Raw genomic sequence first — 13,117 nt, forward strand, 5'->3', positions numbered from 1 at the left:
TAAACCTATAATAATAATAATAATTATTATTATTATTATTATTATAGGTCTGAATAAATTTTAATGGGCGAACAGGGGGTTGGATAAGTTGTTAAAGGTGTCAACTGCTTGGAAGAAACAGAAAGTGTCAACTAAGCCCCACAACTCCATATAATGCGTCTCCAGCAAGGTTCCGTGATTGACTTCAATTTTCCGTCGAAGTGGCTAACATGGCCTTCCTTGCATCGAATTTACATGGTTGGGCTGTCAAGTGTGAAGAAGGAAAGAAGCTTTTAATTTCCCTTTTTCTTTTTTGGCACAAAAACAAAATCGCATGATTTGAACCGAATAAAATCTTTATTGAAACTCTGTATATCCCACACTGATCACTTGTACTGGATTTAAGTGACTGCCTTCAAATTTGCCAGAAAAAAGTAATATATTGCTAAAATTATGTTATGTCATATCTGTTGAACCATGTCAAGTTAAAAATGTTTCAATTATATATGCATAATTTTATATAATTTAGCCAAAGAATTAAGTAGCAGTAACTCGTGCATTATTGCATGTGGGAGATAGAGTAGAAATTATAAGTTGAACCCCTTTTTTGTTTTTTTTTTTTTTTATTATTCTAATGAAGTGTAAATTTTATATATCTATAAGTAAGCAAGACATGCCTACTATAAAATTATTACAATAGCAAGCTGCAATAAAAATATTGCAAAGAAAGCAAGTAGGATATAACAAAAGCACCCAAATCAAATCTGCTGAGTCATAGACAGAAGTGAAACCAAATTATGTTTAACCTTGGCATTTTCCTATATATCATACTAAAGAAATTAGGAAGAAAAACCTGAAGATCCTATATAGCATGAGTATCGCCTACCGACCCGTTATAACAACAGAATTGGTGATTTCGAGCTTGGATGAACTCGACGGAGACATAGGTACATCAAAGTTGGGAACAGAGATCTTTTTGGAAAGATTTGGTAATGGTGCCTCAAAATTTAGAACCTGTAAAGCTTGCCTTATAGATGGTCTAAGATTGTGATCAGGGTGAGCACACCATAATCCGACAATCATCAAGCACTCCATCTGTTCCATATCAAATTCCATACACAATTTCTCGTCAGCAACTTCAAGAAGCATTCCATTTTCATACGAGTTCCATACCAAAGCAACCAATGAGACAGGATCCTCTTCATTTTTGTGCTCCATTGTTCTCCTCCCAGTTGCAATTTCTAAGGCCACCACCCCAAAGCCAAAGACATCTGATGCTTTACTGACCTGTCCTTTACTAGCGTATTCTGGTGCCATGTAACCAAATGTTCCAGCCAAGACTGTCATCTCGAGTCCTGATTCTTGGCTCATTAACCTTGCCAAACCAAAATCCCCGAGCTTGGGATTGAAATTTGAATCCAACATTATATTGCTTGATTTGATATCTCTATGTACCACGCATTGTTCCGATTCTTCCTGAAGATAGAGTATTGCAGAGGCTAAACCAAGGGCTATCTTGTACCTAAGTTCCCATGATAGGTGATTTTGATCTCCAAAAAGATGAGAATCCAGGCTGCCATGGGGCATGAGCTCATAAATTAGAAGGAACTCACCCTTCTCGTGACACCAACCAATAAGTTCCACCAGATTCTTATGTCTCAATTTACTAATAATCATGACCTCTGCCATATACTCCTTTCTTCCTTGTTTTGACATTTTAGAGACCCTTTTCACCGCAATGTTTAAATTCAAAACAGGGAGAAAGCCTCTATAAACTCCCCCAAAGCCTCCTTCACCAAGTTTTCTTTCTTGGTTGAAGTTATTTGTAGCTTGAACCAATTCATCATAAGAAAACCTTCTTGGTCCACTTCCATATTCAAATTCCTGGTCCATGAAATCTTCTTGTTCGGAATCCTCTTTTTTCTTGCTTTGACTTCTCTTCCACTTGTAAAACACCAATATTAAAATTGTCACAACTACAATAACAGATCCACCACCAGCTGCTACTATCGGTCCAACATGTGCTCCTCCTTGATTTTTTGTTGAATTAAACTCCCACGAAAGAATATAGTGCATCTCAGAGAAATTGCCAGTAGCAGATGAGAATCCAACATTGACCCTCTCTGTTAAAACTTCTGACAGATTGACTGGATGTGAAAGACTAGAATTCTTCCCCTTAATAAAAATGGGATTTCCCAGGAATGTTAGAAAGACACTTAAATTACTCGTTCGAGAATCATAAGTGATCCATACATTTCCTAAGGATCCATTTTTCATGCTTTGATCCCATTTCACGGTGGCTACTGATCTGATGGAGTTTATATTTATACCCAAATGAATGTCACTTGGATCCCACTCATTCTTGAAAGTGTCAAACTCAACAGCAACAAGTTGGGATGCATTGAAATTAGAACAGTTGCTAATTAGCCCCATGCATCCTCCCCGAGCTTCAGCTGGAATGTTTATGCCATTAGGAGCAATGAAGAATGCAAAGCCATCCCCTCCATCTTGCTTGTTGAGCGTTGATATGTTGAAGGAGAAATGTGTAATAAAATCTGTTGCCACACCCGTGACAGGGTCTGAGAGAAGCATTTCCTTGGGAAATATAGCACGACCAACGCTATATTTAAGAGTAGTATCAACTCGGTTTTCAGTGAGCGATAGTTCACCATCCATGATGTAAGCATTGCCATTTGTGGCCAGGTTATTAGGTGAGAAACCCTGGAAGCTGAATTGTATTGCATGTAGTGAAGGAACAATATAAAATAAGAACAAGTAAAACTCGAAATGAAGGAAATGATGAGCATGAAAGCTACGAGTAGCCATAATTTGAAAGATTCCAAAGTACTGTAATGTGAGGTTTTAGTCTGTTTTGTTGAATCATATTTATAGGCTAATACTTCATCCCATTAAAAAAATTGAGTCAACCAAAAATTGAAAAACAAAAAAAATTGGAAGAAAAATTTTTCGTGGATATCAACAACTTTTTTTTTACTCTCTTTCCATAAACAAAATTGGTAAATCCATTAATAATTTATATATATATGTATATATATTATAAGTAAAAATTTTTGAAAAAAAAAATTGGATCTGCTACTGACAATAAATGCATATATTTTTTTATTAAATAATTTAAATTTAAATCCCTTTTTTTCCAAATTTGAAGAAAAAAATGAACGTCTTTCATACACGTGAATTTGCTATAGTGGAAGCCTTCTTGTTTTCTACTTTTTGTCGCTTGAAAGAAATTGTTAAGTGGCCGGGGGAAAAAGGCGAACCTCCTTTAGTAGTATGAAGAAAAGGCTCCTTAATGGAAATTTCTTCTTTTTCCCTGAATGAATGATGCATTTTTTAAAAGTAGATTTACATATCAATAATAATTTTTTACAAGGAATTAGGACATGTATTTTCGTAGATTAATTCATGTCATCTCCAAATAATTAAGCATGGAGGGTTTTAGATCTGCAATTGTAATCGTGAAATAAATAACTTTTTAAATCAAATTAGGGAGTTTATCCTTAAGCAAATGTTGTTACTCATTGAACTGGTTGATTAAAAAAACAAAGGTTATTTGATTTTGGACTTGATAATGAAAAAGAAGAAAATGATGAAAACCTTATTGTAATGACTTACATATTACAATGAGACTTAAAGTATATTTATACAGAGTTAAAATATTACAAAATAAAAATAATGACTAAATCAATTCTTATAATAAGCTAAATCAATCTCTAATATTCTCTAAACCAATATAAAATTGATCTAAAATATTACTAAAATATTATTAGAATAATATCATCAATCTAGAATATTATTAAAATATCATCAGAATATTATTAGAATATCTTTGACAACCCCTCGGCAAACTCAAGATAGTAATGTAGAAGCCAACTTGAATTTGGAAACTTGAACAAGAAAATGACTAGGTGGATGTGATTTGGTGAAGATAACTACATTTTGATCAGCACTGGTAACAGGAACAAGTTGAAGAGTTTGAGCAAGCAAATGGTGACAAATAAATTTACAATTAATTTCAATATGTTTAGTACACTCATGAAAAACATCATACATTTGCATTTTGATCAGCACTAGTAACAAAAACAAGTCAAAGAGTTTGAGCAAGTAGATGGTGATGAATGAATTGACAGTCAATTTCAATATGTTTAGTACGCTTATGAAAAACATCATTATGAGCATTCTGAGTAGCATTTTGATTATTAAAAAAATATAGGAATAGTAGAGTAATGAGAAACACCCATATGCTGCAGTAGCCATCGTAACCATAGAAGTTCTGATGTGACATCTGCAAGAGCTCAATACTCAGCTTCAATGCTAGAGTAGGACACCATAGTTTCTATATTACTTCGCCAAGAAATAAAAGAAGAACCAAAAAAGAAACAATAGCCTGTGGTAGAATGATGATCAGTAGGATCTCCTGCCCAATCGGCATCACAATAACAATGCAAGTCCAAAAAGCAACTATAGGAAAAATGCAAACCATGGAACATAGTACCCTTGACATATCATAGGATCCAGAGGACAATAACAAAATAAGTAAATCAAGAAGCAAATAGAAATTGACTAACAAGATGTATAGCATAGGCAATATCTGAATGAGCAATTGTCAACTATACCAAACTACCCCCAAAGTTCGATGCAAAAAAGGTCTGGAAGTGGTGTACCATCAGAAAAAGAAAGCTTTAAATTCTATTCAAGTGGTGATGATGCAATTTTACTATCAGTTAAATCTGCTCAAGTAATAAGATCAGAAGCATACTTTGTTTAAGACAAATACAAACCAGTAAAATCATTAGTAACTTCAAAGCCCAAAAAATAACTTAAAGAACCAAGATCTTTCATCTCAAACTTAAAATGAAAAAAATTCTTTAGATCTTAAATACAATTTGTGTCATTACCTGTAATGATCATGTCATCTCCATAAAATAAGAGAAAAGTAGTACCATTTTTAATAATTCGAGTAAAAAAAGCAAAATCATGATTACTAAATGTAAAACTAAATTGTAAAATAATGGTACTAAACTTTAAGAACTAAGCTTTAAGGGCTTGCTTAAGACCATATAAAGCACGTCAAAGATGACATACCAAGGTGGCTTCAGATAGACTTCCTCGATGAGATCACCATTCAAGAAGGCATTTTTAACATCCATTTGAAAGGTTGGCCACTTTTTTCTATAGTAATAGCTAATAGTGAACAAATAAATGTGAGACATGCAACTAGGGTAAAAGTCTCTTTATAGTCAATGACATATTATTGTGTAAATCCTTGAGTAACAAGACAAGCTTTGTAATGTTCCACTGACCCATCCGATCTACTTGATTTTGTAAACCCACTTACAATCAATTACTAACTTATCAAAAGGTCATTTAACAATATCCCAAGTATGAGTTTTCTCAAGAACACGAAGCTCTTCTGCTATTGCTTGTTGCCACATAGGATTAGAAATCGCTTTACAAAAATTGTAAGGTTCATGTAACATGGCTAAAGTATAATAACAGTGAAAATCACAAAGTTAAGTGTTCGGCTCCCTTACCCGGGTGGAATGATAAAGTAAAGGTGGTATGTATGGTGAAAAAACAACAATATCAATAAAAGCCTTAGTCAGATCAGACATAGTAGGAGTGAAAAAAGATATATCACTGTTTGAGTCAAAAGTACCTATAATAGTCTTTTCATTTAAAGAAAAATGAATAGATAAATTTGTAAAAATACATGAAGAAGAACATGGTGAATGTAATGAAGGCACATTAGTGAACTTTTTATGTTCTTAAAAAACTACATGTCTTAAGATGCGAAAACGTTTAAACATTGGATTATAACACCTATATCCCTGTGTTCTATACCATAACTCAAAAAACAACATAATCTAACTCTATGTTCAAGTTTAGTCCTTTTATGAGTAGAAAGTAGAACAAAGTAAGCACATTTAAAAATGTTGAGAGAATAGTAATCATAGAGAGACCTGTGCTTAATATTGGTGTGGGAACACAATTAATAATGTAAACAGCAATGAAAGCAACTTCACCTTAAAAATGTTTAGGAAGGGAAAAAGAAATGAGAAAGGCATGAATTGTGTCAAGAATATGACGATATTTTCTCTCAGCTCGATCATTTTGTTATGAAGTATATGAGCAAAACCTATGAGGAAGAGTCTCATCATCTTTTAACAAGTTATAAAACTCAATTTCTATATATTCAGTAGCATTGTCAAACCTAAATATTTTTATTTTTCTAAAAAATTGAGTTTGTATCGTGTTATTAAATTCACCAAAAATGGATAAAAGTTTAATTTTTTGTTTGAATAAATATATCTAAGTATAATGAAAAAAATCATCAATAAATATAACAAAGTAACGTAAAACTCCTAAAATTAATGTGGGAACTAGACCCCAAATATCAGAAATGACTAAATCAAAAGGAACATATAAGATAGAATCATTTTTATTAAAAGGTAAAACACTTTGCTTTCCAAGCTGATAAGACAAACAATCAAAATATCATGAGAAACATTACCTAAGATACCAGTGGAAACAAGTGACTTTATTCGAGAAATAAATGCATGTCCTAGCCTAGAATGTCAAAAATCTAAAAAAACTAAAAAATTGGTTGTTTGAGATGTAGTAACAACAAGCAAATGTTGTGAAATTTTCAAAGTTCAAGCTCAAACAGTGTTCTAACCTTACGCCTTGTCTTAACTTTCTGACCTATTTGAAAATCCTGCACAATACAACTATATCATTGTGAAATATTTAAATCAAGACAAGGTCACAAAGTTAGCCAACAAAAAGTAAATTTAAGGCAAGATTAAGAACAAGGTAAGTGTCAAATATACATAATTTTGAGGTTTCAATATCACCAATGTGACTAGCTTTTAAGATAAATCCATTTAGTGTTTTAGTGAATGGATCATTAGGTACAGGTATCTTACTTTTGAACAAAGAAGGGTTAATAGTCATATGTTTCCACAAGTAGTGTCAAACAACCAAATATTACCTGATGTAGCAATAAACATGGTAGAAATATAAGATCAAGATAGCACTTGATTGAATAAAGTTTGAAGATCGGTAGTTGAGATTGTAATAGTCTAAAAAAAATACTCATAAATGTTTGGTTTAGTGGTTGTGCCGCAGCAATCTTGTTAGTGTAAGGATCATGAATTAGACTACCATTATAATCATATTTAGCTCTATATTTCTAAATGGGATGATTAGTCCTCCCATATCATAACAAGACTTGTGAAACACAGAACTGGTACTTTTCTTAGGAGCAACAGTAATAATAATATCAACATTATGAGTCTAACTCATACCCAATCAAGTTTTCTTAGATATCAATTTCATAAGAATATTATCCATAGTTGGTAAGGGATGTCGATATAAAAGTGAATACCTAACATTCTCAAATTCATATCGAAGTGCCATTAGAAATTGAATAAGATAAATTTGATTTTGATAAGTAATAAAATTACTAGCATCATTTTTATCTTTGAATTTTGATTCATAATTTTCAAGTATGTCCCATAAATATTATATTTTAGAATGAAAATCATCAATCGACTGACTTATTTCTTGATGAAGGTGAGATAAAGTTATCAAACTATGATATTAATGAGTAAAGGTAGTAAAGCAATATCGTATGGTAAGAAAATCTCAAGCATCTTTAGCAAGTTTAAATTGCTCAAAATATACATTGATAGAAGAAACAATGGTTTTAGTGAACTATGTTAGAATTCAATGATTCTTACTTTCCCATTCCTCTAGCCGATCTGTAAATTTATCACCAAATTCTTCTTTTTTTCTTTCTGGTGCTTTGCGTTCTCTTATAACAATAAGCCATAACTACATATAGTCATAGCCCACTTATTGTAGTTATTTTTGTCAATGATAATTAAAATTGGTTGTACATTTTCTCTTTAAATACTTGTCATCAAACTTTAAAAAAAAAAAATGGAGGTTTGGGAAGCTATGAGTATTGACATAAAAATTTAATCTTGAAGATGGGAAGAAAAACCCAAAAAAAAATTGAAGTACAAAAGCAACAATGAAGTTAGAAATGAGAATAAACCAATAATAAGAATAAACAAATATTAATTATTTCAAGGTGATTCACCTTCCAAATGAATCATGAAGTTGCTCTGATACCATGAAAAAGAAGAAAATGATGAAAACTTTATTGTAATGACTTGTGTATTACAATGAAGCTTAAAGTCTATTTATTCAAAGGTAAAATGTTACAAAATAAAAAATACAACAAATAGAAATAATGACTAAATCAATTCCTATAATTAGCTAAATCAATACATAATATTCTCTAAATCAATATTAAATCAATCTAAAACATTACTAAAATATTACTAGAATAATATCATTAATCTAGAATATCACCAGAATATTACTAAAATATCATTGAGAATATTGCTAGAATATCATTGACAAATAATTTGTGTGTATATATATATTGTCGTAATGGTTTTGGAACCATTCGACGAATTTGAAAACGAAAATAAAAAAAAAAAAAAAACAGAATTGCCATCAATCTTTTTTTGTTGGGTGCAATTGGCCACCTATTAAAACTTATCCTTTTAATAAGATTTTAAAATTAATTAAAATTTATTAAAAAGATAATTTTAAGGTCTACAAAACAGTTTGGATTCGAGAGTTGATTACTTATGGAGAAGGATTAGCACTCCCACAGCTTTCGTTTAAAAATGATACCACTTAACTGTGTTATCCTATTATTTTAATAAAAACAGTCTTATTTTTTGTGTTTGAAAAATAATTTTCTTGTTTTTTTATTTATTAGAAATTGGTTTTTTTTAATTTTTTTAAAAAAAAGTCTATTATTCAAATTTTATTCGAGAAAAATAAATTAGAACCTTTTTATTAAAATAATTCTTAAAATGTTCCAATACGTTTGTAACATTAAAAGAACTCTTTCTCACCTAGATATTTCTTAGGCATTACTTTTCAGAATACCTTAAAATCTAATCTTTAGAGGTTTAAATTTATTTTTCATAAAAAATTTTATGCCGCACATGCAATGCAAATGATAATACGTTAATGCACACATTTTATTTTTTATTTGAAAATTTTATTAATTTTTATTAATATTTATTATTATTTTCATTTAAAAAAATAAAAAAAATTTTTATTATATTGAAAATTTTCTATAAATATTCCAATAACACTGGTAATATTTAAAAAAACCCTCTCACCTAGAGATTTTAAAGCATCTCTGCTTGAAATACTTTTATAATCTCATCATAAGATAAAATTTCCTTTTTTCTTATTTTTATTGCCTATTCTTAATTTATTAATTAATTTTATTTTTTTATTAAAGACAAGAAAATTTTTATTGTATTGAAAACTTTTTATAAATACTCAAATACATTGGTAGTATTTAAAAAAAATCTTTTCACTTAGAATTTTGTAGGTATCATTACTTGGAGTACCTTTGAATCTCATCATTGGGTAAAAATTTTCTTTTCTTACAATTTTTATTAATTTTGTATTATTATTAAGTTTATTTTTTATTTTTAAAGTTTATTTTAAAAATAGAAAAACATTATAAAAAAATTTTAACTACATATTTCATCATTTAATATAATAAATATAAATATTTTAATATGCATAAATATTAATAAAATAATATATAAAAAAATTCAAAAAAAAAAATTTTTTACCTGAAGATGGTCCGATCAACGCAAGGTCCTATCCGGTCCATCGGCTTAGTTCGGCCTGGGTGATTCAACGGTTCAGCGCAGCCTAGTTTGGTCTGGGTGATTCGATGGTTCAGCATGGTCTGGTTCGGTTTGGTCCAATTTATCTAGACCAATCAGGGTCAAAGGTTAAGTCGGGTTATTGGGTCAGTTTCACGAACCCTTAGTTGGGTCGACAGATTAACACGTAAATCCGGGTGCTTAAAATGACGTCATTTTAGCATTTATTGAAACGGTGTCGTTTTGGCCTTTAGTAGTTTCTATAAAAGCCTGAAAATTTTTTTTCAACTCATTTCTTCCTCTCCCCTCAAAAAAAAATTTCTCTCTTCCTTTTTTTTTTTTTTTCAGATCGGTTAGGGGCAAGTGATTGTCCACCATGACAATCATCGTGTTCCTCGTCGCCAGCAAACTCCAACCACCATCGCTGATGTTGAAAAATTTTTAGATCCCTAAAAAACTCCTTATGGCCTCCTAAGTGCAAATCTAAACTCAGTTCTATGAAAAAGGGCTCCAAATCGCATAGATCTTGCCTGAAAGATTCGACCAAAATTTTTATTTTTTTTTGTATTCTGACCCCTTTTTTTTTACTGACTTTGCTTCCTTTTTTTTAGGTGATCTCGACACTGTGTTCCTCATTCTAAGGGATTGAGTTGATTTTTTTGTATATTTTTTGTTGTTTTTCTAGCAGAAAGCTTTTCTTTTATTTTTTAACAGTGTATCCTCCTTTTTTTAGTCTGGCATGGAGCTCTATTTATAGAGCTCCGGCCATGCCTCGTGCCTGGCTTGACAACGGGTTTGGCAGAGGGGGTGTCGTGTACAGTACTCCAAACATCAGCCCCCCCTTTCTGCCCCCTTATCATTATGTGCTGTCCAGTATTAACCATGTGCCTGAGCAGGTGGCACAGGCCAAGCATAGGCGGACTGGTGCCAATGGTGCTGTGCACAACACCAGGCACTAGTCCCCTTTCATTTATTTTTTTCTTTTTTTTTGTATTCTTCTATTTTTTTTTATTTTCATTTTTTTCCTTTTTTTTGGTGTATTTTGATTAATTAAAAAAAATAAAATAAAGAAATTTAAAAAAAGGTAAGCTAAGCCTAAATAATAAAATGGGCTTTGGGCTTGATCAAATTTGGGCTTAAAGCCCAATCGAATTGAAACTAAGCCTCAACTGGATTGAACTTGGGCCTCGACCTTAAAATCCGAGGATCCTTACTTAAAATTCAGGTAAATTTGATGTCTACATATATATATATATATATATTATATTTGTATCATATCAAATACGTGTAAAATATGAAAATGATGGAAAAAATGAGTATAACAGCATATAACAATATTAAGAAAGATTCCAAAGTGTTGTGATTTGAGATTTTAGTTTGTTTTGTTGGATAACATTTATAGGCTAACTTTTAATTCCGTGAAAACAAAATGACTCAACTGTAGGTGCCTAATTTCGATTTAATTAAATTTGAATCCTTTTCTTTTAATTTAAAGAAAAAAAATAGTGCATTCATGTGAATTTGTTACTGTGGAAAACTTCTTGTTTTTTACATTTTGTCACTTGAAAGAAATTGTTGAAGTTTAATTTTTGCTCTTTGAAGTCTTTTGAACAAGCAATAGCGGCAGGGCAAAAACACACCTCTTTTAGTCCAATCCTAAAAGTGAAGAAAATACTCTTTCGTGGAAGCCTTCTTTTTTTCAAAGTGGTACAGTTTTTTTAAGTTTTGTTTTGTATATTTTTTTAAGTTGGTTCAATTAGTGGGTTGATTTAAATATGTTTATTAACGTTGACTTAATAAATTTATAAAAATTTACATTTTCATAATCTTCCAATAAATTTAAATCCGGACAATAAAAAAAAAATACATTATCCTTGTCATTTGAATCTACCATTCATGGGAGATTTTTTTCCTTAAATGCGTAATGCATGTTCAAAATTGATTGACATATCAATAATCATTTTTTAAAAGGAATAAGGGCATGTATTTTCATAGGTTAATTCATGTCGTCTCCAAATAATTTAGCATGGAGGGTTTTAGACCTGTAATTTTAATATTGACATAAATAGTTGCTCAAATTAAATGAGGGAGTTCACCTTGATTAAATGTTGGTACTAAGTTTAGAAGTTGGGTGGAAATGGTGGGGTAGAACTGCACACAAACCAACTACCAGCAATGGCTAATCTGGTGTAAACTGATCAGAAGATACCAGCCGTATAAACAAAAAACCTTTTGAAACGTTTTCCCTATTTTGCTTTTCTCTTTTGCCAGCCCACAAAAGTTTGCTTTACTTTTCTTTTCCTTTTACATTGTTCTTTTCCCTTGATAAACTACAAAAAGAAAAAATATATATTTGATGTATTGTTAATGTATAAATATTATATATTATCAATAAATATTATGTACTGTCAATAAATCACGCTTCATAAAAAAATTAATTTTAAATATATGTATATTTATATTTTTAGGATTTTAAAATTTTAAAAATAATTTTTTATAAGATGTTATCATGTGATTCATTAACTATGTACAATATTTATATATTGATAATGAATCAAATATAAATTTACTTAAATATAATTTTTTTATAAGTTTATATTTGATACACTATAAATTTATAAATTATTAATAAATTATATAATATTACTTTATTAATAAGAACATTTTTAAAAAATATCTAATTTTGTGCATGTATTTTAAGAGTTTGTAAAAATTTATATTTACTCAATTAATTAATAATTTATAAAATTTATACATTAATATTACATTAAATATAAACTTTTTGGATATATATACATAAAAATTTACTAATTACCGTTTCAACTCAATTTGAATAAAAACAAAATTGAGTTCGAGTAATTCACAATAATCCAGACCAATTATCTTACGGAAGTCGACTTGACTACCTTATTTACAACACCTAGCCATTACGGAATTCGAATAGAAACAAATTTGAGAATTTAAGACGAGGAAATATGAAAGGATGCTTAAAGCCGTACACCAATATTATGTTTTCTAACTCTCAGATCACAGGAGTTGTAACTTCTACATAGTCTTAAATTTTTTCTCTCATATTACATAGATATAGATATAATAATTTTTGTATCTATATTATATTTATATGGTGACGAACATATATAAAACATGTTGTGTCAAAACAGTTTTAAAAAGATTTAGATTTTGGTGAAATCTGCCTTACGTTCTTGGCAAGTGGGCCAACTGGCTTTAGAAGTGAATGCTTGTTGTTGTGAGATCATAGGGAGCCTTACCTTTGTTGCATTCTCATGATCCTCTTGTCGTATAGGCCCAAGGAAAACAAATTACCAATTGTTTCCCTTGCTAGGCTCCACTCCATTCCACCTCAACCACTAAAGTTGGTCCAACTCAGTGATTCACAGGCC

The 13,117-nt window shown here is 30.5% G+C and overlaps 1 pseudogene; it reads right to left on the minus strand.

Moving 5' to 3' along the window:
• Positions 1-326: 326 nt before the first annotated feature.
• Positions 327-2,765, minus strand: LOC111313176 (L-type lectin-domain containing receptor kinase IX.1 pseudogene; annotated as a pseudogene).
• Between the last annotated feature and the right edge of the window lie 10,352 nt (positions 2,766-13,117).

Source organism: Durio zibethinus, chromosome 23, assembly GCF_047325235.1.
Source record: "Durio zibethinus cultivar Kanyao isolate XHJ-2024 chromosome 23, ASM4732523v1, whole genome shotgun sequence".
NCBI lineage: Eukaryota > Viridiplantae > Streptophyta > Magnoliopsida > Malvales > Malvaceae > Durio > Durio zibethinus.